Source organism: Agelaius phoeniceus, chromosome 24 (assembly GCF_051311805.1).
Source record: "Agelaius phoeniceus isolate bAgePho1 chromosome 24, bAgePho1.hap1, whole genome shotgun sequence".
Taxonomy (NCBI): domain Eukaryota; kingdom Metazoa; phylum Chordata; class Aves; order Passeriformes; family Icteridae; genus Agelaius; species Agelaius phoeniceus.
This window is the reverse complement of record NC_135288.1, coordinates 4,270,421-4,291,497: the sequence shown is the minus strand read 5'-3', so window position 1 is coordinate 4,291,497 and position 21,077 is coordinate 4,270,421. Positions and strand designations below refer to the sequence as shown.

Below are 21,077 nucleotides of genomic sequence, written 5' to 3'. Positions count from 1 at the left end.
TGTGTCAGTGGGAGCAGCCATCTAATTATTCTGAGTACAGTGGGTTAGGATGCTGTTCCTTCTGCTGTCAGCAAGTCAGTTTTCAGGCTTTTTAGTTTTCTTTCTGGGCATTTTTCTAGGAGTTAGTGAGGGTATGCTTTATGATTGAAGGTGATTCTTGAGGTTCTTGATTCAGTTTGTAGAATGAGTTGGTTATGGGCTATTCTAAAACAAACAGTCTATAGTTTAAGCAGTGTGTGCTTCAGTGGAGTCACCAGCAAAGGTGCCCCTTTGGGGCAGGGTGAGCTCATCATGGTGGCTGAGGGGCTGCTCCAGCATGTATGGTGTCCAAGAGAGGAGGATGAGGAAGAAGGCTTGGAGCAGGAAGCCAGCCATCAGCTTATCATTGTGACAGGTCACTGGAGCCAGCTGCTGAATCCCTAACAGACAATGGACAGAAATTGGAGGTCTCTCTGCCCCATTTCTAACATGTTTTTCTTTCATGTTTACTGATGGCTTCTGTTGGAAGCAGAATGTAGGGATGGAGTTGAGTAATGCGTTATGTGTGATATAAAACAAATCATGCTTGGTGTAAAATAAAATTTACAGTGGAGTATTGAACACATTGCCAGAGAGGCATAAACAGGTTTTTGACTAAGCAACCCCACTGTAGTGTGCTTGAGAAGAAAAGTATTGGCTGTTGTCCCAGGATAGTGCCTTCCTTACCTGTTGTTTGCCAAGTAACTGCTGAGTGACACCTGAGTGTGGGGGATTGACCCTGGCTGGGTGCCAGGCACCCACCAAAGCCTCTCTGCCACTGCCCTCCATACCTGGACAGCAGAGAGAAAAGATGAGGAAGGATTCATGAGTTAAGGACTGGGAGACATCACTCATCAAGTACAGTCCCAGGCAAAACAGGCTTGAATTAGAGATACTGATTTATTACTAACAAAATGAAGAGCAGATAATGAGAAGTAAAATAAAACCTTAAAAACACCTTCCTGCCACTTCTCCCTCCTTCTCAGCTCTACCACCACCCCTGTGGTGCAAGGAGGCAGAGAATGAATGGGGTTATGGTCAGTGCATGACTTCTTTTCACTCTGCTCAGAGACAGGGAGTCCTTCCTTTGCTACAAAATGGAGATGCCTATGAATATTCTATGCCTTAAAAATGATATAAAATAAGATATCAACAAGGTTGTTTGGCAAGCAAGTGAACAGGAAGAAGTGTCACGAGCATCATTATTTCTTGGTGTCAGAGTGAAAGGGTTGATTTGATAATTTGTCCTGATAGCTGAGTAACCCTGAGTCACCCAAAGTAAGACTTGACTGCTCAAGTCAGATTTAAGGGAGCTGGGATATCCCAGTCTGTAATCTTTTTAGTTGCTGTTGAAATCCTTTTCCCCTTGGGTGGGGAAGCAATCTGTCAGGATTTTCCTCATGCTACTATTCACCTGGAATTCCTTCAGGGATGGTTTACACAGCTGGATCACATCTGCCATCTGCCTGAAGTTCTGTAGAAGTTAGCACATGGCACAGGAGCTGTGGTAGTGTTGGCTCACAGGGGGAATTGTGGCTGTGTCAGGCCCTGCTGTGTCTGGTGGTGTCCAGGGCAGGAGCTCAAGGCAGGGCAGTTATTATTCTTCATGTCTGCTCATGAGGGATTTTTTGTGACACCATGGGGAATGCTTTGGAATGAGGAAGGAGAGATTCCAGTAGATTCAGTTACCTGCAAAGTGGAAAAGTTCTGGCCATCCTTCATCTTGCACTGAGGAATTCAAGCAGAAAAGGTGGCATGGGATCTTTCTTTGCATTCACCTGCATTCTTATTGCTGAGAAGATTTAATGAGCAAACTGATGTGAGGACAAGAGCAAGAAATCCCATTTCTAAGCAAAGAGAAGGTGTGGGGGATGGTGTGGTGAAAGTGAGAAGTCAAGGGTGAGCAAAAGGAATGAGGGGGCAAGGAGGAGTAAGATGAGAGCAGGATGTGAGTATGTTTCTACAACAGCTAGGAAACTGAGGGAGGAAATTGCCAGAAGAAGAATTGCTGTGCTTGAAGAGACACATTTCTGTGTGTATGTGTAAGGAGGGAACTTTCTTACAGTGAAGCAGTGGAAGCTCAGAGGGGCTGTGCCCATGGAGGGTTTCAAGATCAGACTGAATCAAGCCCTGAGCAAATTGGTCTGACCTAATGGCTGGTGATCCTGCCTGGAGAAGGATTTTGGAACAGAGACCTCCCAAGGTCTCTCCCACTGTAAACTGACATACAGTCCAGTGTGTACCAACCACAAGAAAAGAGAAAGCTTTAGAAGCACCTTTGTCCAGCTTGCTCAAATTCTGTTTTTCCAGATGTGACCCTCCCCACAATACATGTGCATTGTTTGCTTTCATGATGTTTCAAACCAACACAATGTTTAACTTCAGAAAGGTCACCTTCTAAAAATGCTAGCATGAGGAATTACATGTATTACTGTAAGGGTTTTTTATGGCAAATGAAGTCTTCTTAAAATTTCTTCCTGAATATGGGAAGAAAATGTTTTCCCCAATAAGCAGCTAAGGAGAGAAACTCCCCAACAGCTGCTGTGTTTAAAGACAATGGGTTTCACAACTGCTGATGTGTCCTGGAAATTTATTTGATTTAATTTAGCTTTTTTTTGGGTTGTTTTTTTTTTCAATCAGCTAGCTGTGGCATGGCTGAAGAAATGTTTATAAACACCTTGCAATGACATTGCACGATTCTCTGAAAATAAATCTGTTCAATAAACCTCTTTGTGCCTAGTCCCACAGGCTCCTATTTGGATAAATAGCAAGAAAAGGACGTTGTTCCCTTGGCTGTTCTTTGAGGCTGAGTCAGGAGGGTGGAACAGAGTGAGCAGCTGGCCAAAGGTGAGGGTGCTGTGAGCCCCTCCCCAGCACAGCCTGGAGCCTCTTGGCACAGCAGCTCTGGCCCTGGGGCCTCTGGGGAGACTGAGCCCTGCAAGACACAGCCTCTGACTCAGAGCTTGGAAGGGACTGCACTGAGGTAGTGGCTGCAGAGCACTGCATTAGGCATGCTCAAATGGAAAGTGAAATAAAAAGCTGGATATGAAGTGATCTTTGTTGCTAGGATGTCAAAATAGCTGAAATACATTCTGGCAATTTGGGAGGGAAAAGGTTAAGTGAAGGTATTGCATGTAGTGTCACAGTTACAGCCTCACCTGGGCCTCTGGCCAACAAATCCAGTATTTCAGGTTGGATAGGATTCAGAAGAGGCTACTCCTCTTAAGTATGTTAGATCTGGCTGCTGTGTCTGAAGAAACTAGACTACAAAACAGAAATGAGAGAAAAGCTGAGCCAAAGTGTCACTTTCAGTGCTGCTTTTCTATGGAAACTGGAAAAATGCAGTTGTACTTCATCTGTGTTTAACTGAGTGAGAAAGACTGTGCCATGTGGATTCTTCAAGGCTGCTGCAAACTTGGCTCAGATGGGTTCCAGGGCACTGCCAGCCTTCTGAGGACCCTCACTAAATCCTGTGAGTTTTGTCAGAGGGGACACAACTTGGTGTTGGTAGGAGTCTGCCCATAGTCCTTTCCAAAGGATTTCTCCAGTCCCAGAAAGAGCACCTGTGACTAGCAATTCTTACTTTTATTTGCCTAGGCTCTTGCAGGGCTGTGTATCTAAAGCACCATTGCTATAGCCAGCAGAATTCTTGGAGAAGTTTCCTTCAGAGCAGGTAAGCCCTTGTGGACAGGAGGCAGCTTGCTGAGCCATTTATCCCACTTGTATCTTGCAGCTGAGAGAGGCTGTTCTCTAAACCCCACATGAGAGAATTTCTTCAGGATTGAAATCTCCACTTTTGATTGAGCCTGTCTCACCAGCAGTCCCCTCCTGTGGTCACCTGTTTATTCTCCTTGCTGAAGGATTAATTTTTCCTAATCATAAAACTACTGGCTCAGATATTGGCCAAGGTTATGAAGTGGGAGCTGGACCCTTAAGAGGCTCTGGTATAAGCAGTGGCAGTGATTTTTCACATCAGAGAGAGGCACTGGAGCCAGGGGGATCACTGAGAGTACAGTGGGTGTTGGCCTTTTGGGCTGAAAGTGATGGGGAATTGCACAAAAGAAATTTGATAACCGGGTTAGCTCTTTCTCTCTCTAAGGAAAGCTATTATCTGTAGGGCTTTGTTTTTTTTTTTTTAATCTATCCTTTTTTAAGGAAGTTGGTGTTGGGACCAACCTCCCTTAGGCAAAATACAGAATTAGATGGATAATTATTTTTTTTGGGTCCAGAATATCTACTCCTATATTGCTACTAGCAATGGCGAGACTCCTTCTTTCTGTTCTTAGGCAATTACTGCCATAATTCATTGTTAGGAAGTTAGAGCAGTTATTTGCATTGGGCTCAGCAAAAAGCTTCTGGAGTTGTCACAGCAGGCAGTTCGAGTTTACTTTGCAGCTTTTCCTTGCTGTGATGAATGTGTTAACTTCAGGAATGTCCTCACCTCGTGGCCTCTTTTGTAGTTTGTCTTCTGTGGAACCAATTAGAGCGATTTCCATTGCTCCAGCCTCTGCTTGCCAGATGTTTCCTATCCTCCCAAAATATGTGCAGAGCTTGCCATGTGCAAACTTTCATATGAGTGTGTTATTTAGAGGAAAGGAAAAAAACCCTCTGTGGCTGATTCCTCTGCTTGGAATGCTGAGTGGGAAAGCTGGAATGCTTACTGAGCCACTAGTGGTTCTGGCAGCAAACCATTTCTGCTGCTTGCTGAGCAAAGAGACCAAGGGAATGGAGAAGTTCTGTAAGGAACAGTTAGCGTGGGTTAATGAGCATCTGTTTTGTTGAAAGTTGGCATGGCAAGGTGTACTTCTAATATTTGCCTTCTCCAATGCTTTCCAAAATGAGGTCATGCCCATAAAGGACCAGCAGTGCAAAGATGCTGGATTTTTATGAAGCTGAAACACTGTCAGGATAGCTGAATATTTAAGGGTAAGGAAATGGAAAGTCCCCAAAGCTGCTGTTGAGAAAGAGAAATTGGCTAATCCAAGGCAAACACTGGAGATGCTCAGTGATGGAAAGCCTGGATTTTTCCTGTCTGAGCAGGAGGTGATGCAAATGGCCCAGTGTGTATGGATCAGAGGAAATTCATTGCTCAGCTCTTTGCCTTTCTCCCTTGTTAGTCTCTCCCACAGCCCTGTTGCAAACCGGATGCTGGGGATGTGCAGGAGCTGGAGCTCCGCTCGTGACTCAGAGGATGTTGGGAACCATGGATGTGTCAGCCAAGATGTCACTGCCTGCTTCCAAGGGCACATGCAGTTAGTGAGGGTGCTTCATTCAGCACTGTAAGAAACTGGCATTTTTACTCTTTCATATTTGTTCTTTTTCCATTTAAGCTCATTGACCACTCTGATGTAACTGTGTAAATTGTAGAAGCTAGAGAAGTGTTGAACCAGCTCTGCTGTCCAAATACAAAGTCCCAACTGCATAGATGACAGGAGGTTCTTTTTCTTAATTGAACATTTAATTCCTTTTAATTCCACCTCAGATTTAAGAAATCTGGGCCTGTGTTGTTGAGAGATAACACTCTGGGCTTACTGGAGCTGGTGAGTAAAACAGTGCAGCTTGCCCTGAATCCTGGTCTTGTCAGCTTCCAAGTATTTAGCTTTAAAATAAGCTTTTTTATGTTAGAATTCAGCAAATACTAAGATGTTTTCTGCCAGGCATCTTTTATGAAAGCTGTTTGCAATTTTGAGTTAAATTTTTAGTAATTAGAAGTTTAAAATCTCTTGGTTTTTGTATAGAGAAGAAACGAGTGTTCTTGGGAGTTCTTTCTACTTAAGAGCTTTTTGGACAGTATTACCTCACATAAACTTGCCTGTTGGGACTGTTGTGGGATTGCTGAAGTTTCAGTCTTTTTTTTTGGTCTCAATGATCCATGCAGACTTATACAGCATCAGAAAACCAGGAAGGATGTCAAACCTTTGCTTCCGTGTTGTGTATCGAGAAGATAAAGTTTTATGAAACTGACATTTCAAGAGCAATAAATCTTTATGCCTGTCCATTGAGCAGTCACTGAGATAAAAAACAGCTCCAAGGAGGAAAACATCTGGCATTTTTTGTTTGAAAGATCCTAACTCTCTTATGCTCAACTCTTAGGCCAGTTCTGTCTTTATTAAAAATAACCCCAAACAAAGGCCGAACCAAACTGTCCTCATCTTTTCATTCCCTACCAGTGATACATTCAACTAAATGCTGACTGAATCCATTTCAGTCTGCAGTTAAATACAATGGGCCATCCTACTTTACCTTTCTTATTCTAACTATGCCTCACCTTCCTAGGCCCTGCCAGATGTCTTTACACTACATTAGTACTTGTATTAAGTCAAAAGTTTTCAAAAGGTTCTTTTGGCAATTTCTGCAAGGAAAGATCTGTAAGAGACAACTTGGTGTTGACAAAAATGCAGATATTTTGAGTAAGTCTGGTGCTAATCTACAGTGCCTGCTGCCTGAAGGAACAACTTTCAGAAGCATCTCTCAAGGTGGTAGGTTTTGAACTTTGCCTCTTTACAGAAGGGCTGTCTAAGCTGGTGAAGTGGGAAAGTGCTGTTTGGAATTCAGTGGATTTCATGAGAACTTGGAACTCTGCAGACCCAAAACAGCTACAGGAAGCATAAGGCTGCTTAGCCACACAGATTGTCTTCAGGTGAAGGTTAGCTGGGTAAATATCCCAGGCAGAATGCACCTTTTTATTGGCTAGGTGTATGTAAACACAGAGGAGACAGAGCAGGAGCTCTGGTTGATTGGGGCACACATGAATGAGTCAGAGGCAGGATCAGCAGGGATGCAGGCAGCATCACAGATGTGCTCCTGTTACGTGCCCGGTTTGGGAAACATTGGCTTGTCATGGAAGGAGAACATGAGGAGGAGGGTAACACAAACCTCTGGGAGATGCCAAGTTTTTTTTGTTCATGACTCACCAAGGCAGCAGCAAACTGTACCTGCTGCTCCCTGACTAATGCAGAGGTTATTCCAGAGCATTCAAAGAATATTGGAGGTTACTAGTTCAAAGTTTTTAATGCATTACATCATTTTGTTGCAATGACTGAGTCATTTGGTCAGTTTAGCTGGTAAGTAGGCAGTGGTGAGAGGGAAGTGTTGGAGAAGGAACTCTTAACAGAATATATCTGCCTTGGCTCAGCTGACTGTAGAGTTTGCTCTCTGTCCTAATTACTTCTTGATAAGATTTATCACCTTTCCCAGAGGCAGAATGAGGACAGCAGTACCTGCAGGCAGTCTATGAGTCTCAAACAGAAAACAAGTCAGGGGGTGTGTTCGGGGTGTGGTATTTATTTTGTAGGTTAAAAAAAAATCCATTATTTCCTGAAATACCATTTTACATGGCTTTGTGTGCAGGAAGCAGTACTTCTTACCTGTAAAGCAGAATGCTGTTGGCTGTATGGAAAGGGAAAAAACCAACTTAGAAGAATTAGTCTTTAGCTGTAATACACACATTCTGAGACACATCTGTGCCTAAAAATCTCTATTTTTTGGGAGCAAAATAAGTATAGCATTGTCCAACAAAGGAAGTTAACAGCAGTTTTAATGTCTTGTTTTCCCCTAGCTTTTTGTGGGTCTGTCAGTCAGTAGCATCAGGAACAGAATGTTGCCTGTAGTATTAAGGAACACTTGCATCATCAGGGAGACAATTACCTGGATATATATATTTAGAGATAGGATTCTCAGGGCATGCCTGAGAAAGTAGGAGAATGATACCCTGTTGTATATTCCTCCAAATAAATTCTAGATATATTCACCTTCTTGTATATTTTATTTACCTACCATATAAAAACTCTGAATGATGAAACTGAAGATTTACAGATTTTCAGTAAGACTTAAACAATAAATATATAATGCAGAACACTTTTTTTCTACCTTTAGCAGAGCTCTTTATGAAGAATACAGGCCCCAGATTCTGAGTTTGTCCTACATCCCCACATAGGTGACAGCAGGCTGTAAACAAAACCTTATTAAAAGGATTTTTGTTTATTTATTTATCTAATTTTAAGCTTGCCCATGATACTACCAGTGTTTGAGTTGTGGCAGATCTCAAAGGATTCAAGACACAGGATGGATAGATATCAATCTTCCATACTCCATGTGTTAAATCAAGAGGAATACTCTCTATTCTGAAGCAAAAAACCCGTCTTACTTTTAGGTTTCATCAGGACACAACTGAATTTGATCTCGACACATAAATATATTCCAAATGGAAGATCTGTTTACTGTATTCTTGTGTAAATTACTTTGCATGTTTTTCTGGGTTAGAATTAAACATCATCTCTCAGCAAAGCAACTGCAGTTTGGAAGCTGCTGTACTGGTGGGATAGAATGTAACATAATATCCTTTCTAAAAGAGCTTGTGCTGATAAGTTGGAATACATTTTACTGGAGTGGTCTTTTCAGTCAGAAGTGCTTGACTTCACTGCTTGTAAAACCCACCAAAGTGACCATGACCTTTCCCACATGGTCACATTTGTTATGAATGAATCTGTGTTCAAACTTGCCCATCTTTGCCAATCCTGCCCCTGCACTGTAACTGCCCTGTGTTGTGCAGACCTGTGCTTGTTTAGGGGTGGCATTCACATTCTCTGGAAAAATCCCTTCACCCAGGATTTTGCTCCTGGGAAGCTGAGAAGCCTCAGAGAAAAGGAAAACAATTCTTATCTCATTTGCTTCTCCTGTGTTGTGCTCACATGTGGAATGTGTTTGGAGGTTGTTTACCCACAGGTGATTGTTCCATTGGATTCTGCTGGGAGTTGTTTTCACTCTTTGGCCAATCAGGGCCAAGCTGTGTCAGGACTCTGGGAAGAGTCAAGAGTTTTCATTATTATCTTTTTAGCCTTCTGTCTGTATCCTTTCTGTATTCTTTAGTATGGTTTAGTATAGCATTCTTTAATATAATATAGTATCAAATAATAAATTAGCCTTCTGAGAACGTGGAGTCAGATTCATCATTCCTTCCTCCATCTGGAGGCAACCAAATACAATATTCAGGTATCCTTGACACACTGCTGTGGGCACACGTTCTCATGCCACTTTTGGTGTTGTCTGATCATGAGGTTATGGATGCTCTCAGCAACTGCAGCAGAAAGTTTCAGTCTGGAAGGGTTTGCAGATTGAGCATGGTGGGTTTATCACAATGTCAGTGGAGTTAGGCCTTGATGAAAGGACAATGTAGAGAGAATACTGACAATCTGGGGTATGTCTGTGGGTCACCTGTAAGTGAAAAATCAGGCAAATAGCTTCCTTCTGGTAGGAACGAGGCATTAGAACTATTTTAATGTGGATTATTAGAGGAATTTGAATTGATGTTACCAGGATGCTGTTAAGGAGCTGAAAGACCGTGAGCATTTGAAAGGGTTTATCTGTACTTGCCCCAGGACCTGTTCGTGCCTTTTGTTGTGTGCCCATTAGCTGCAGTACTCAAAGTCCCGGAACTCCTTGATTTGTGCCTTAGAAGGTGATTTAGAAAGCTGCTTTCCCTGCAGGATTTTTGCTTTTATCAGGCACAGCATCTGTCTCTCAATGTGGAGAGAAATGCTGTTACAGCTGGAGCCCAAGTCTGGTTCTTGTACATTTATCCGTCTTTTGCACTCTGAAATCTCTTGGCACAAGCAAGATTCTCCTGCTGCAGTTTGCCCAACACCTACCCAGGTCTTCTAAAAACTACCCTGTGTAGCAACACAGAAGAGTTAGTTACTTACTGCTGAAGGATTTGAACATAGCCAGTGTTTCCTTTTATGACAGGAAAGCCCTCCCAGTTGCAAGAGCTGAGTGAAATGATTGGGACTTTTGGGGGAAGGAGTATTGGAGCCTCTGGACAGTGCTGAACAGCAAATTCCCAGAAGCATGCACACTGATCCTGCCTTTGTGGTAACAACCATAATGAAGTGGGAGACTGTAAAGACTCTGTGTTCACCTAAATGAAAACCTGTGTCCTGCTCTTCCAGTGAGCTGTGAGAACATCCTGAAGCTTTCACTAAAACCTGTGGCAAACACTAAGTTGATGTTGGTTTTGTCAGTTGTGTGAATACAAATACAATAACCCTCATAGTTAAGGCCATAATCTTTGCTGCCTCGTTTTCTCTCATTCAAGGTTGTCAGGAGCTGTGGAGAACAGTAGAGAAGTGTGCTGATGACTTAGGATGTGGAGGTTTCAGTGAGAATAGGGAGCAGTGCAGAGAAGATCCCTGTTGGATGTGCAGCACAGATCAGATGCTGTGTCCAGATTAAGGAGCAGACACTCCAAGATCCTGCTTCTCCAGTCATCCAGGTCAGGTTCCTAAAACAAAGCATGCTCTGCCTGCCTGCTGTGTGCATGCTCCTCTTCTGCCCATGGAAATGAAGCAGAGGTGACAAATGAATTGTTAACACACACCAAACTCTTACTTCTCAAGTCATGGCTGGAGCAAACGTGCATTGAGACTTTGAGTATTACAGATTCTGCTTAAACAGTCGAAAATAAAACTATCTTGTAGCCAGCATGGCAAGGAAAAGAAGAGATTAATATTTGTGAAAAAGGTTTTGTGAATGTTTTGTCTTTTGCATATTCTTGCCTTTATTGCCTAGCTGTCTGAGCAGGAAAAGGGAATTCACTGTTAACTTGATCAGGCATATTGCATAAGTGTGAATATCAGGGAACAATTTGTGGCCTTTTCAATTGTTTGTTGTGTCTGCTTATAATTATCTGCTTTCTCCTTAAAGGGACCTTTGAGCTTTTTCTTCCTTTAGCAAAGATTTACAAGGCTGGTGGAGTGGAGTATAGGTAATTTTATTTCCTTAAAAAAAAAAATCATTGTTAAGCACCCCGTGTGCTTGAAGAGTGGGAGGAAAACCAGAGATTTGGTTTGGGTCATTCTCTATCTGAGTTTATTCCTTAACTTATTTTATCAGAGACATGTTCCCAAAAGCTCAGAGTTTAACCAGATACAGTGATGCAGAGGTGGGCACTGTTGTTTCACAAGGCTGTGATTTTCAATGAACAAATATTTCCTGCCTAAAAGGAAGACAAAGTGTAACCTAAACAAGAGGCACTTTCTTAGCAATTTTGCATTATGCTTTTGTCACTAGTACAGGAAGTGCCTGAGGGGAAGACAAGGCTGCTCCTGGACTTTCTCGTTTGGTGCTTCCTGTGGTCAACTTAAAATACAGTGCCAAATTATGTTTAGAAAGTTTTTAAAGAGGCAAGGCTAGCAAGAAATTACTTTGAACTTTACATAGGTAGTTGAGAATCACCTTCTATATTTCTGTGTTATTGCTACCTCAGTGAAACTCCTGACTTCTTTTTGGGAGCAGGGAGTTTCATTGTAAAGAGCAAGCTGGTAAATATTATTGCTGGGCAGCGTTGTGAAAAATGCATATTTTATGATTGGCTTTTTGCAAATATTAAAATGAATATTATATGTGTTATGTTAGAAAGTTATGCTGTGTTAATTTTCTTAAGTAGTGTGTTAAACATAGTTTTGTAGTTAAAATGTAACTTTTGTAGTTAAAATAGAAACTATGTATGTGGGATTATTTTTTTAAAGAAAGGAATGAGGTGCTCCCACCAGATAGCAGCCACAGGACACCTAAATCTTTCAGAGAAAGAGCATCATGTATGAGATGTTTGAATATGCAACAGGCTGTTGTTTTTAAAGGTTAATCCTCTGTTAACGTGGGTCCTTTTTTGGGCTTATTTTGCCCACAAAGAGGTACCCAGACTGTCCATAACTCTTTGTTTTTATTGTCTCATTGTACTAATCCAAATTGTCCAAATTTTTATTAGTCTAATTATATTACTATTTTTATAACCATTTTATTACTACTAAACTTTTAAAAATTTTAACAAGTGATTTGTGTTTTTCACAGAGCCTAAAAGCTTTAGTCCAAGGCTGTAGTTAGATCAAACAGGCAGTGCCCTGTGACACTTGTGCCAGCCTTTTCCTAGAGCTGGTGTGGCATGGCTGTGAGCTGGCAGCTTGCAGAGCTGCCCATATGTTGAACCTGAGTGCTGGGAAAGAAAAGCACAGGGTGGAGAGAATTTGTGTTCTTGTGCACCACCTGTACATCCCTGAAGTTTGTCGTGTATGGATGTGGATGCCAGCCTGGGAGAGAGAAACAGCAATGGTTTCTCACAGTGCCTTCTGAGAGTTTTTAAGGAGTTGTAAGAATCTGATAGCTTGTTAGTAGAAACAATCTGCAGGGATGTTTTCCCACTTTGTCTTTCTGTTTTTCTCAAAGATGGTCTGTGAGAAAGATGTTTTTATTTAACTAACCAATCAAGCAGAATGTATGATATCAGTCTATAGAAGCTGAAGAATCCTTTGTATTGAAGGTTCTTTTTTTCCTCTTGCAGTTCAGTCTCTCATCTGTTCTTGTGTCACTCTTGGCTCAGGGGTGCCATGGGACGGGCAGTGCAGAGTGAGCCAGCAGGGGCCTTTCTCAGGTAAGGGTGAGGGCAGTGTGGTGAGCAGGCTGTGCTGCACGGGCTGCAGAGTCCCCGGGGAGTGCAGCCCCAGCCTGTCCTGGTCTCTAGCACCGCACTGTGGTGTGCAGGACTCAGCATGTCACAGCTGCTCCTGCACTCCCCTTTCTGCTTATTCATTGGCAGCTTTGGGCTATTGGTTGCTGCAAACCACAATGCTAAGAGACAGCTCTTCCAGAATCTGTTTCATGTCTGAAAGCTGATTGACAAGATGGTTGGTATTTTCTATGTCACAATGTGTACTTTAGCTCACATTGCTTATTTTCACTTCAGTTTGCCTTGAGTTGCAAGCACACCTATTGAGAGTATGAAGCTACATTTCAAAGGCATGCCTAATCTCTCAATATAGCTGTAATTGTAGCAGCTGCTTTTTAAAACAGGCTTTCTCTGGCAATTCATGCCAAAAATGTAACCAGAGTTGGCTCTTATGCTGTTAAACACCAGGATTTCTTAATCAATCTGGTCACAGTTTACTGCCATCATGCTGCTGTTACTAAAGATAAGTAAAAGCACATTATGTATAGTAGTGTTGTAGTATGATCCTAGATTCCACAAACTTCAGAATTTGGAGCATTACCTTCTCCCCCTGCTTCCTAACCATCTTTTTGCAATCTGAAAAATTAATTCAAAAGTAGTTTAACTGTGATTTCATCACAACAGGGGTGAATGGCCCCTTGATGATTTCTGACAGATCAATAAAGCTTTGCCTTCCTGCTGATGGGAAATAATCCCCATATGAAAACAAGTACAGAATGTGTTTTGTAGATGTGCCCATGTCCTTCTGGCCTCTTCTGGGAATGCATGAATAATAAAATCAACTTCTCAGCATGCAGCATAACCATGATTGTGGAAGAGCCTTTCATTTCCAGATTCCACCTACATGCTCTCATGAGCCACTTTGTAAAAAGAAGAGGCATTAAAGACTGAACAGGAATAAAGCTCTAGGAAAAATGGAGTTTACTTTTCACTTGCTTAGAGTGTGCACTGCAGCATATGGATAGAAATTATATCCTGTTTGGGTGATGTTTACTTTATTAGCAGTATTTGGTATCCAAAAGAGGTCTAACACTGATATGCCTTTATTAGTACTCAGTTAAGTTTCTGAGGGGGAAAAATCAACCCAGAAAAAAAAACCAAAACAGGCTAAGGTGCCTGGAAGACCTTTACAGATCTCTTGGCTAACACAGGATTTACACAGCAGCACCCACAGTGGTTTTTAGAACCCACCAGCATATATTGGTATATACAAACACAGGTGTTTTCAAATGTTTTGCTGTATTCATTCTGAGGTGTTACCAAATGGTGGATAATATTAATCTTTGTTATCAATAATTTTGAGTATTTACGCTTGTAATCATAACAGTGTGGGGGTTTATTTGCTGTCACAACATCAGCTAACTGTTGTTTGCATTCAGTTGTGTGGCAATAGGCTGTTGGAAATATGTCCACCATGCATGTGTAAAAGTAAATATGGCTGGTGAAACTGTGTCTGTTTGTCCTCAGTACCCTGAGCCTCACCTCTCTCCTTCTTACAGTATCTTTTTAATCAGCTGACAACAGAGTTTGTGTCATAAAGCAATCAGTCTCAGAAATAGTTTTGGTCTTGTAGGAATCCTGACAAAAGTCTGTGATGTCCACACAGATGGTCTGGAAAACGAGTCACTTGCTAGTTCTCTGACTCACCCCCACAGATGAACAATTGTATAACTTTTAAATAATTGTTTGGGAATCATGTGGAGGGCTGTAAAGGAAGATGTATGGCACTCATTTTCATGCCAGTGCTTTTCCCTGACTCTAATAGGAATTTAGTGAATGGTAGTCAAAGGAGAAGAGCACTTTCATCAACATCTGCAGGAGCACTGGGATCTCACAGACAGCAGAAGTGGCACAAAACATGACATTTCTTTGCTCTCTCTTTTTTGTTGGATTTTTTTGGCTTTGTGTTCCCTTTTCATGCCATTGTTTCTTCCCTTAATCGCTGGACTGTTATTCACATCTTGATTATTACACTTTGTCCATGATTTTACCTTGTAAGGCTTGTACACTCTCTTATGTCTCAACAGCAGTCTCAGCACAACAGACTTGAGGTTGCACACCCAGGCTTTGGATCACAGCCTAAATTGCCATGCTGAGTCTTACAGAAAGCCCAGGTGGTGTCCCCACCATCCTTTTCATTTTAATGGGGTCTGCCCTGTGGCATGAACAGATCTCCATGCTCTACAGAGGTGAGGTTTCTTCAGGCTCTTTGCAAAATATATTTGACGTTTGTTCTGTGCAGCTGCTCCTCTATGCTCTCAAATTTCTCATCTGAGAAAGTTCAAAAGATGAGGAGCAGTGTCCCAAGAGAGCACAGCTCATTTCTGTCTCTGACGTTCTGCTTTGCCCACTTGTTTGCATGAGAGCCACTACCCTTTATTTGGTGTCATCAAACTGCAATGATTCAGCTCTGAAAAGCTGCATTTACAGTCAGCCAAATGAAACACACAAGTACATGTAAGTTTGCAAAGCAGAGGGCTTGTCCTTGTGGTTTTTAGAATAAAATATGCTGGTATGTTCTAAAAACCATTGTGGGTGTTCCTGTTTAAACTCTGTGTTAGCCAAGAGACTGAGATACATGGAATTCTTGAGTAATATGGCAAATACCCAATTTACAAGAAATCCCATTGACAAATTTTTTATTGTGTCATGGTCTTTTCTGAGAAATTGTGAAGAGAAATGAAATATCTTTTGCTTTGTACATGACCTAATGAGCAAAATTCTAATTCTGCTTGCATTATTTCTGTGACCTGAGGTCAGTACTTCTTTTGCATAACATGAATTTATGAGTGCAGTACTGTAATAGCCCTTTCACATCTCAGTTTCAAAATGTAACATGAAGTGATTTGGTGGAATTAGAATGGAGTAATCTTGCAGTAATATTGTTAAAGCACTCTGGATCATATTACCCATTTGCAAGTTTACAGTGGTAGTGTTTCATCCTCAAACATAGCTTAAAATGCTGTTTGACCAGGATAGTGCATGGTATGAGACAGTTTGTATAGGAAACTTTCTTTGCTAAGGTAATAGTATTGACCTGGGAGAGAAAATTCTGCTTACTTGACAAAATATATCCATAGTCATACATGAACTTGAAGATTATTTGTAGACTTCTGACCACTTTGAAGTGAAGAGCCTGCTCTGGCTGATCTGTAAAAACCTGATCTTTGCCTCTCTCCTAGAGAAGTCAGGACTCTACTGGTATGGGTTTCTGGGAATGATAAAGTTCTTATCCAGGGGTGAGGACAGTACTTGCCAGAATATCTGGCCCAGGAATGTTCTCCTCACCTTTATGAGGAAGAGTTTTGAGTCATGTCCAGGGATTTTCTGTGCATCACTGACATATGTGGCTGACTGTTTATAGACTGACAATTTTTAAGAAATCTGTGCTTCTCCAGTCAGATCCTGCTGCCATCTTAGGTCAATGAGGGACATTTTAGCTTCTTTAATGAGTCTGAGAATCAGATACATGCTTGCCAACTCAGAAGGGGGCACAGTTTGAATGGGGCTCTCATGCTTTTAAACAGCTATGGAACAAGTACTGCTTAACTTGTGTAAGCAGCTCCAAAGCTGGAAGGTTTGGATAATTCACATCTGCTCAGTCAGCTGTGGTTGTGATTTTTGTTGTCCACTGTCATGTCCAAACCCCTCCCTGCACTCCCAGGTTGGGATTCCCCAGTGTATGCTGGAAATGGTATGAGATTGTGTCTTTGAGGTTATGGTCCTTGAGAAAGATGAAATCTCCCAGACTCTGCAGGCACAGCAGTCTCTTCAGGTCCTGGGGTATTGTTTCATCTATGAACAGCATGTTTAGCTCAGGAAGAAACAAAGCAGGGAGGACTTGCCTGTTCAAATAGAGCCCTTTGATTTGGAGCTGGTTATCTCGGTTTCCTTGGTAGCCAGTGGAAAGGAACAGGTGTTGCTGGGATGTGACTCATCCCATCCAAAGCAGTGTCCCAACAACCATCTGGCCACTCAGGCCATCAAACAATGTAGTACAAGTTTCATCAGAGCAAAACTTATTCATGCCAGGAGTAAAGAATCCACATTTCCTTTACAGGCTCAGGGCATCTTTGCCATTAGTTGAGGATTACATTGTGCTTATTTGACCCATGCATATTTTGCTTCACAATAATAGTTTGATTACTATTGTGATGGCTTTTCATTGTCTAATCTCTGTTTCTTATGTTAATTGAACACAGAAAGAAATATGCACAGGTTAAGGAAGATTTTGGCTATTTTTAATGGAATAGATGTTCAAGTGTCTGTCCATGTGCATTCATGCTTCATTAACTGAGTGTGAAACTTTAGGTTTTCCATTCATAGCAAGTCAAGAATAACAGTCTCATTCCTGTTAAACAGTTGTTCTTATTTTACAAAAGCAGCTTCTGGAAGACTGAATTTGAATAGGGTCTCACTACTCCAAGCAAGAGAAATTTTGTGTCACAGGAAACTGCACACTTATGGCTCTATCTCATTCTCAACTGTGCCAAAAAGGATGGTATTCATGGGTAGTCTCAGGAGATTAATCTTTCTCTGTCAGCCAGTATTGGTGAGCAAATCCTGGGAATATTCCTCTTTCAGGACCTTTACAGAATACTTTGACATCTAATGTTTCTTTTATAATATGAAACCAGACTGGTAGGATTGCTGGAGTGTTAATTTACTACATGGTGTCTGTCTCCTGGAGGAAGAGGGGAAAAACTGGAAAGCAGAAGTCTCCCACTGGAATCTTGGCTTGAGGTGAATAGATGAATGACAAAATCTTTGTTCTGCACTAGGGCCTGTCTGACCTTTCCTTTCCTGTTGAGTTGTGAAACAACAAAGTAAACATTTAACTGAATGTGGCAGCCTGAGACAATTGGCCCTATTGTAGAAGGAACTCCAGTCCCTTTACTCTGCATAAATTCTCTTTGCTGGCAATGCTAATAGAGCTGCAGTGGAAGAAAGCCAGGCCTTTCTTTGGGCAAGACCCAAGTTTAAGCAGAAATACAAGTAGTGTGTGGCTTGGTCCCTGAAAGTGTCCTGGATGCAGCAGAGCTGCTGGGGATCACCATGGCCAGAGCACTTTGAAAAGTATTTTGTTTGTAGCATGGGAAATCAATTTGCAATACTGAAGTCTTCAAAGTCCTGCTATGAGGCTTGTTGGGACTGCTTGGATATGATTTCATTACAATGTAACAATGCCAGGATGGAATTGCTGAGATGTATTCCTTGCACAAAAAGGAATAATTTCCAAACTGCTTTCCTCAATTTCATGGCACTGTCATGATACTGCATTCCCAGCTGAGGATGAATAAACCCATGAGTTCTGAAATGCTATAAATGAACCTGAGCTTCATGTTCATCCAGCTCACATGTATGTGAATCTGTTCCCTTCTTCCAGGCTTAACAGTTCATACGAGCCTTCAACTGTGCCTTGGGATGATTTGTGCCAAGACTGGAGTCTGCCTTAGAGGCTATAATATAGAAGAGGAGTCCTCTCACATGGAGACAGTGAAAAAATCTGATCCTTTTGTGTCCTTGGGGAAGGAGCTCTTTGCTGGTTTTGCCAGGGGTCACCTGAGTGCAGTGTGGCATTGTCTGTGTGTGACCTTCCTGTGTGCTCAGCACTGCAACTCATGTTCAGTGGTTTTGCTCTTTCTCTGGTTCTTTCAGGGAGATAATCTCTCTGCTTTAGACTTTCATCCCCAAAAGATTATTTTAACTTCTCCAAATGTAACGGAAGACTGTGCAGATGGGAGGCTTAAAAGCTATTGTTCCTCTCCTTCCCTCGTGGGAAGGTTTCTTGGTGTCCTGCTGGCAAGCAAAACACACTCTTCTTTTTTTATAGAAGCAAAATTTATGATTCTTCTGACCTGTTTAAATTCACTCAGTCTTTCTGGAGTTCATCCAACCTGAAGTTTTCAGACTTGAAACAAAACAGAGGCATTGGTTTGTTTAGTTCTATCTCAAGTATGGAAGTTTAAAGCTGTTTTTCGTTTGTTTGTTTTTAAATAACGTTTTGTTTCCCTAAATAAGGAGGTTTATAGCACTGACTCCAGGCACTTTTTAAAATATATATACACACCATAGCATTAAAAAACTACTTGTAAACTGTCAGCATCTAAGATAGAATATATATAGATATGAACAAAAAGTCTTTCCTTTAAGAAAAGTATTTAATTCACTATTTCTAAAGGCAAGGTATTGAAAAAATGAGGATGATTTGTCACTCGTGCTTCTTACTGTGAGGTGATTGTACAGTCATTTGAAATTTATCAATACTGTCTGGGTTTCTTCCTGAGGATTTTATCCAGATCACACTTGCTCTTTGCCTCCAGAAGTGACTGTGTAAAACTTTAGGTGTCTGTGGTGTCAGATCACAGCAGAGTATCCCATTAGTCTTCTCCAGATTGAAATTCTAATGATTTTCTTTTTCAAGACCCACCTGTCCAACAAGTTTTGTTACTTAAAAAAGTCAGCTCTGCAGAGGTTTGACGTGTGTGTAGCTTTTCAAAGAAAGCTTTTGGAATCCCAAAACACTGAGGCAGACAGGAGGCAGGTAAAGGTCTCACCTGCAGAGAACCTTGCAGAGTTCCTACAGAGAGGGGGATTTGGGTCCCAGAACTGTGTAGAGGTGGGAAGGAAATGGCAGCGAGCCTGTCCTCTCCTGCACCCCTTCTGGAGAGGACAGAAGGTATGTACAAACCCAGAAAATTCAGGTTAATGTTTTCCTCCTGCCTTTTCCCAGTTTTCAGCAATTCAGCCATCTGTGTGTGTATATTCAGCCTCTCTGCACAAACAGCTGCTCTCTGCTGCCCTGAGGAGCTCTGCTCTGCTTTTTGTGGAACTCTGAACAAAGCCATTTCTTTGTTCTGTCTCCCACAGCTGTAAAGAAGAATAGTAATTTAAACACCCTACAAGAGGTTTATGCAAGCCTAAAAAATGCCTTATGGACAAGAGTATTGTGCTGTTGTTTCTTCAGTTGGTTTTTACTGTAATGAACTTTTCACAGCACCTGCAGTCAGTCACACAGGCTCAGGATGGACAGTATTTATCACACTGGATGTAATCAGACTCAAAACCAGGTACAGACTCCAGGTCCACAACTGTTACTTTGAGGGAAACCCTGAGTTTTTGGGAGTGGGCTTTATACTCTTCCTTTTCTCTTCAAAGCTGTACATATGTATCAATGCTACCTGAATTTTCATGAAAGGAAATTATAGGATACCAAGGGAGAAAAGAAGGGAATGTTAGTTTCATTTTTCTCTTGTGAACAGAAGAAGATTTTTGCTAGAAATGAGAACTCAGGTTGTGTGGAGTGAATTCTTTTCCTCAGTGAATAGTATTCCTTTGAATAAAAATTCCTGTGTTATCAGACCACCTCTTTAACATCTCTGTATGTCTTAATATTTACCTAATATATAACCATTAAGATGTAATAGTTCCATTTAATTCCTGTGGTAAGAGCATTTCTTGGGAAAATAAGGTTAATGACAAAGTAAGATACTTGAGTGTCAGCATTTTGTGTTTCTTGTTTCTCAAAACTATCTTTTAGATGGGTGTTTGAGTATTTGGTGAGGGTGAGTACAATCTATGAAAAATTCTGGCAAATTAAGAAGAAATATAGTCTTAGATATTCTTATTTTCATATAGATTTTGGAAGACAGGGAGCTGTTGTGCAAGAATGCTCTGAATCAAACTTTGTCAGGTTTGTCTCTCCACACTTTTAGTCAGCTGGTTTGTGGGCAGGTGTGGTAGCTGGTGTGTAATTACACAGGAGTCTGCTGTGACAGGAAGTGGAGAAGAGTTTTATGGCCATGAGCTGAGGACAGCAGAGAGCTGTAAATCAGGCAGGAGCTGCAAAATCCATTTAAACTTGGGTTCCAATAATTCAGCTTCTCCCAGAGCTGCTTTCTCTGATGGATCAGCAAACTCTGTTTTCTGTGAAAATGGCAGCATAAAAGCTGCATGGTGTGTATTCAGTATTTCCTCCTGGGTCCAAAGAGCATCCTTTTTCTGCAAGGACAGACCAGGTAGAAGTCAGTTTAAAAAATTAAAATGACACAAATCTAGCATCAACAGGACAAAATTAGGTGGTCAGGAGAGATGCCCACTCTCAGTACATGCCTCTCTCTGTAGCAAAAAAAAGAAGATAAAATTAGAAATAACTTGTGGTTAATGTGCTTCATGAGTTCTGTTTGCAAACACACACACACACAGAAGTAGCAAGAGTTTGTCTCAGGGTCACATCCAGTTGTGTCACTTTGAATGACATTCATTCACATTCATTTGGTTCAAATAATATCATTTGATTCATGTTCATCCCAAGTGCAAAATTTTGGGATATATAAAATACCTGTTTTATTTCCATATAAAATTGATGGCAACAAAGTGACACTGCAGTCAGCAGATCCCCTCTCATTATTGCCCCTTACTGAATATGCAGTGTGTGTTAATTAGCATTAGCTTTTTAAAATATATGTAAGAAATATTGTCTCCCAGACAGAAAAACAAAAATTGAAACCCAGTAATCAAATATTTTATTATTTTGGTGCAGGACAAGTAGTCTCTTATT

At 41.3% G+C, this 21,077-nt stretch overlaps 1 long non-coding RNA gene across 1 annotated transcript in view; it reads left to right on the top strand.

Moving 5' to 3' along the window:
* The first annotated feature begins 2,257 nt into the window (after positions 1-2,257).
* The window catches only part of LOC143695662 (uncharacterized), a 34,696-nt gene continuing 15,876 nt past the window's right edge, over positions 2,258-21,077 (top strand). The window contains exons 1-3 of the long non-coding RNA XR_013185098.1: positions 2,258-5,297; positions 10,112-10,288; positions 12,353-12,442. This is a non-coding gene — a long non-coding RNA (uncharacterized LOC143695662). The remainder of the gene's footprint in view (positions 5,298-10,111; positions 10,289-12,352; positions 12,443-21,077) is intronic.